The following is a 6,000-nucleotide window of genomic DNA, read 5'->3' as shown; positions in this document are numbered from 1 at the left end:
CAGAGACATTAGAAACAAGAACAAATAAAAAGCATGATTTAAAATTGATTAAAACAAGCAAATAAACTAACTAACTAATTAACAAACAAACAAACAACAGTATATAAAATCAAAACAGATAAAATCAGAACAGTAGATAAAATCAGTAGTTAGAGTAAGTTTTGAAGTTTAAGCTTAAAGTGTGGATTTGGTGCTTTATTCAAATGCAGCTGAGAACAGGTGAGTCTTCAACCTGGATTTAAATAAACTGAGTGTTTCAGCTGATCTGAGGCTTTCTGGGAGTTTGTTCCAGATATAAGGAGCATAAAAGCTGAATGCAGCTTCTCCGTGTCTGGTTCTGATTCTGGGAACTGATAAAAGACCGGATCCAGATGACCTGAGGGATCTGGAAGGTTCATACTGGGTCAGGAGGTCATTGATGTATTTTGGTCCTAAACCATTCAGAGCTTTATAGGCCAGCATCAGAACTTTAAAGTCTATCCTCTGACGGACAGGCAGCCAGTGTAAGGACCTCAGAGCTGGACTGATGTGGTCCACTTTTTTGGTCTTAGTGAGGACTCGAGCAGCAGAGTTCTGAATGAGCTGTAGTTGTCTGACTGATTTTTTTAGGTAGACCTGTAAAGATGCTGTTACAGTAATCAAGCCTACTAAAGATGAATGCATGGACTAGTTTTTCCAGGTCCTGTTGAGACATCAGATCTTTTATCCTTGATATATTCTTGAGGTGATAGTAAGCTGACTTTGTTATTGTCTTAATGTGTTTTTCTAAGTTTAGGTCTGCATCCATCACTACACCCAAATTTCTCGCCTGGTTTGTGGTTTTTAGATGTATAGATTGAAGTTCTCTGGTGACCTGTAATCGTTTTTCTTTGGCGCCAAAGACTATTACCTCAGTTTTGTTTTTGTTTTTGTTTAGGGGCTCTATCCGCCTTAGTGCAGCTGCCGTACCATACTGTAATGCAGTAAGTTAGCAGGCTCTCAATGGGTGAGTGGTGGAAGGTCAGCAGTGGATGTCTGGGATGATTGTATTAAAGGCTGAGCTGTAATCCACGAAGAGCATTCTGCCACTGTTCTAGGTGACTCAGCACCGAGTGGAGGGTCGTGGCGTCTTCTGTGGATCTGTTTGTGCGGTATGCAAACTGGTGGGGGGGGCGAATTCTGGGGGGAGGTAATCCTCGGTGTGCTGAAGGACTAGTCTCTCAAAGCAGCCATCCCATCCTTTAGACAGGATGGGATGGCTGCTTGATCCAGTGAGAGGTTGAAGATTCTGGTGGAGATGAGGGTGAGCTGGTGGGCACATGCTCTTAGCACTTTACCACGTAGTCCATCTGGACCGGCCGCCTTCCTGGGGTTCACTGCTAGGAACACACATCTGACATCGTGCTCCGTTACAGTGAATGGAGCGGTGCAGGAACCAGGTGAGGCTGAGGATGGGAGCAGGGCTGAGGCAGATGAGTGCTGCTGTTGTGGTGTTTCAAAGCGGGCGAAGAAGCTGTTTATTTCCTCTGCTAGCTGCACACTCAGGTTTTCTGTTTTCACAGTTCTGCCTCTGTGGTTTATGTTGTCTATTATTCCATGCCATGTGTTGTTGCTGGACAGGTGGGACCCCTTTTCAGGTCAGCTCGAGCAGCTCACCTGACCTAAAGTTGGCATTGTGGGCTTTGAGGAGTGTGCAGACCTCGCTGGTCATCCAGGGTTTTTGGTTTGGGAAAACCTGAATGCTTTTGTCCACAGTCACATTTGCCATACAGAACTTGATATAGTCCAGTACTGATCCTGTGAAAGTTTCTAATGCAATATATTATACTTTACTAATGTAACACTGCATGCCAAATCAATTTCGAAAATATCTGAATTTTGTATTGAAAAATGCAGGTTTCTTTCAGAATTTATTTTTATGTTATCAAAAATGTATTAAAAGTACAAGCATGTAAAATTACAAGAATGCAATCAAAAAAAATATGACCAAACAAGCTTAATTTACAGTTTACAGTTTGAAATACAGAACATAATGAAAATATATAAATAACTACCTATTCGTACCCTAAAGCAGATGACTCGTAATCTGGAGAGGAAATGGCGTGTCACAAATTTAGAGGATCATCATTTAGCCTGGAGAAAAAGTTTGCTGCTTTATAAGAAAGCCCTCCGCAAAGCCAGAACATCTTACTATTCATCACTGATTGAAGAAAATAAGAACAACCCCAGGTTTCTCTTCAGCTCTGTAGCCAGGCTGACAAACAGTCAGAGCTCTGTTGAGCCAACCATCCCTTTAACGTTAACTAGTAATGACTTCATGAACTTCTTCACAAATAACATTTTTATCATTAGAGAAAAAATTACCAGTAATCATCCCACAGATGTAATATTATCTACAGCTACTCTTAGTACCATTGATGTTAAGTTAGACTCTTTTTCTCTAATTGATCTTTCTGAGTTAACTTCAATAATTACTTCCTCCAAACCATCAACGTGTCTTTTAGACCCCATTCCTACAAAACTGCTCAAAGAAGTCCTGCCATTAATTAATTCTTCGATCTTAAATATGATCAACCTATCTCTAATGATCGGAGTCATTTTTGACCAGGACATGACCTTCAACGCACATATTAAACAAATATGTAAGACTGCTTTCTTCCATTTGTGCAACATCTCTAAAGTTAGAAATATCCTGTCTCAGAGTGACGCTGAAAAACTAGTTCATGCATTTATTACTTCCAGGCTGGACGACTGTAATTCATTATTATCAGGAAGTTCTGAAAACTCACTGAAAAGCCTTCAGCTGATCCAAAATGCTGCAGCAAGAGTCCTGACAGGGACTAGAAAGAGAGAGCAGATTTCTCCTGTTTTGGCTTCCTGTTAAATCCAGAATTCAAAATCCTGCTCCTCACATACAAGGTCTTAAATAATCAGGCCCCATCTTATCTTAATGACCTTGTAGTACCATATCACCCTATTAGAGCACTTCGCTCTCGCTCTGCAGGCCTACTTGTTGTTCCTAGAGTATTTAAAAGTAGAATGGGAGGCAGAGCCTTCAGTTTTCAGGCCCCTCTTCTGTGGAACCAGCTTCCAGTTTGGATTCAGGAGACAGACACTATCTCTACTTTTAAGATTAGGCTTCAAACTTTCCTTTTTGCTAAAGCATATAGTTAGGGCTGGACCAGGTGACCCTGAATCCTCCCTTAGTTATGCTGCAATAGACGTAGGCTGCCGGGGATTCCCATGATGCATTGAGTTTTTCCTTTCCAGTCACCTTTCTCACTCACTATGTGTTAACAGACCTCTCTGCATTGAATCATATCTGTTATTAATCTCTGTGTCTCTTCCACAGCATGTCTTTTATCCTGTCTTCCTTCTCTCACCCCAACCAATCACAGCAGATGGCCCCGCCCCTCCCTGAGCCTGGTTCTGCTGGAGGTTTCTTCCTGTTAAAAGGGAGTTTTTCCTTCCCACTGTCGCATGATTGTTGGGTTTTTCTCTGTATCTATTATTGTACGATCTACTGTACAATATAAAGCGCCTTGAGGCGACTTTTGTTGTGATTTGGCGCTGTATAAATAAAATTGAATTGAATTGAATACGTTACTCTCATTCAGTAACATAACGAAATCTATTCTGTAATCTGTAGTGGAATACATTTTAAAAGTAACCTTTCCAACACTGCTTGTAGATCTGCCCCTGAACAATAGGATTTTACACCTTTATGATTAGAACTACAGTATGGGCAGAAATCTGTGCCATCAGAAACTGAATTTGAATAGTTACATTTGAATTGCTCAGATTGAACTCAATTCAATTCAACTGAATTCAACTTATGGTTTCTGAATGATCGTCACTAAATTGAAATTGAATTCAATTGCTTTGAAACTGTATTATATCCTTTAAAAATGTAGCTCTCGAATAATTTCAGTTTCACTTCTCACCATTCAGTTTCAGTTCCAAAATTCAGTTATTTGGAACTTACATCCGGTTCCGGTTCAAGACTAATCAAGCGGAGAGTAATCGAACTTCGTTTTACCAGCGGACCGAAAATGGCAATCTTGAGCTGGACCTGGAGTTTCCGAACCATAAATTGAATTTCAAATTAGACTAATTCAAATTCAGTTTTCAAAAGCATTTATTCAAGTTACAATTCAGATTCAATCTGAGCCACGTGATGTTTCTGTTTTATTAGGAGACTGTCTCACCCCAACATCGTCAGACTCATGGCAGTTGCCCGCACTGAGTCCTGCTTTTTGTTGGCAACTGAATACATTCATGGTGCAACCCTGCAGCAAGTGCTTCACACAGACAGCTGCTACTCTAATAGTCTGTGTTATTGAAGGATTCAGCACTTCTTTTGGGTTTTTTAATCCATTTTTAGACAGCGATGAGATCAGCTGCACACTCCACAGAGGCCCAGAGTTACTGTTAATATCAAAAATATAACGCTGTCCTTTGAGATTTTAACATAAGACTGTGAGTGTGATGGATCTAAAACTGTTTAAATCTCTACAGCCTGGTAACATGGAAACTTTAAAAACATCAGCAGAAGGTTTCAGTAGTGTAGTGTGAGTTGTTCTTTTTATTTAATAATAGTCTATATTATCTATAACAGCTACATTCACCCTGGAGAGAAACTAGTGAGGGAGACCATCAGGACCAAGCTGGGTTTCTGGGTCCAGAGGTTTGGAGAAACTTCTTCCCGTTCTTTCATCACAGCTGTCCTGTGCCAGAAGTTCTGTTGACCCACTGAAAGAGGCATCATTTCAGAAACACCAGGAACACTGAAGCTCATCGCATTGATCAAGCAGGACTCATGATCTTCACCAGCAGCTCCCTCACAGGGAAATCTTCAGAGCTCCTCTGTAGGCCCGCCCCAGGAGATGGATAAACCCAGCATTTCATGAACACTGTGATGAGACCTTTGCTTTGTGTAATGTTATAAATACTCGGATACTCCCCAGAGGCTCCGGACTTTTACATAAAGATATTATATTCAGTCCTGTAGAAAGTTATATATTTAAAAAGATATGATCCTCTCTGGTTACTCTGGTATGAATAACTCTGCATCACTTTATGGTAAATAACACACTATCTGCAAAAAACTGTGAAAACTGTGACCTTTGACCTTCATCAGGTTTTATTTAATTGTGTTAGAGAAACTCAAACACGCTCTTCATGCAGCTGAGTACATCAAGTGTTTAAAACGGAAGCTGTGCAGGTCTGAGATACAAACTGAGGTCCTGTTAATGCTGATGTATAGTGACACAGTTACAGGGGTGATTAATCCTTTTGTTTTTTTGTCCTTAACTTTATCAATAAAACAGCTGCAGCTTTCACTACAGCACATGTGGTACTTTAACCTTGTACCGTTTTCATCAGTTCATTTTGCAGTTAAAAATTTAAAGATGCCGAGGAGCAGCTCAGCAAAACCTTAAAAGAACTGAAGGCAAAAGAAAAGAAATCACAAAGCAGGAACTCCAGCAACACTTGAGGGAAGATGAACAACTTTAATAATAGACCAACGCGTTTCGGCTTGTGGCCTTCATCAGGGTCATAGTAGAACATTTTAAAATTGCTTAAATACAAGACAGGAAACAGAAAAAAATTCCAAATTAACCAGTCAAAACTTCATAGATAGGTCAGCTGACATATAATAGGTAGGTATTGGTTAATTGGCTAAGTCACGCCCAAGAAAATACCGGACTAGATCATTACTGATGAGGAGGAGGGGGGGTGACATAACCCCCATACGTCTGAAAATAACACATGCATGAAATGCATAAGGAGGATGCTATAAATATACACACAGGTTTAAAAAAAAGGGGGGGGGGGGGGGTTGAATGGTAAAAGCACGTTTGAATTAGAAAACAAGATTACATCATCACATGGGAACACATTTGTTAAAAGATCCTTATTTATGTCTCTAAAATGTAAAATATCTAAAATTTAGACTTGAATTGTAGACTTAAGATGAGATGTCTGAAGCGCTACTTCTTCTTTGGCTAAAATAATAAG

General features: G+C 40.0%; 1 long non-coding RNA gene across 1 annotated transcript; it reads left to right on the top strand.

Moving 5' to 3' along the window:
• The first annotated feature begins 1,166 nt into the window (after positions 1-1,166).
• On the top strand, positions 1,167-5,326 carry LOC146571816 (uncharacterized). Its single transcript, XR_014892618.1, has 2 exons — positions 1,167-1,418; positions 4,598-5,326. It is a non-coding gene; the product is annotated as an uncharacterized LOC146571816 (long non-coding RNA).
• Positions 5,327-6,000: the final 674 nt, after the last annotated feature.

The sequence above is a fragment of the Mchenga conophoros genome, linkage group LG6 (genome assembly GCF_057382185.1).
Source record: "Mchenga conophoros isolate Kocher_MC1m ecotype Shallow Benthic linkage group LG6, M_conophoros_male_GT1.1, whole genome shotgun sequence".
Classification (NCBI taxonomy): Eukaryota; Metazoa; Chordata; class Actinopteri; order Cichliformes; family Cichlidae; genus Mchenga; species Mchenga conophoros.
This window is presented reverse-complemented; position numbering and strand designations above follow the sequence as displayed.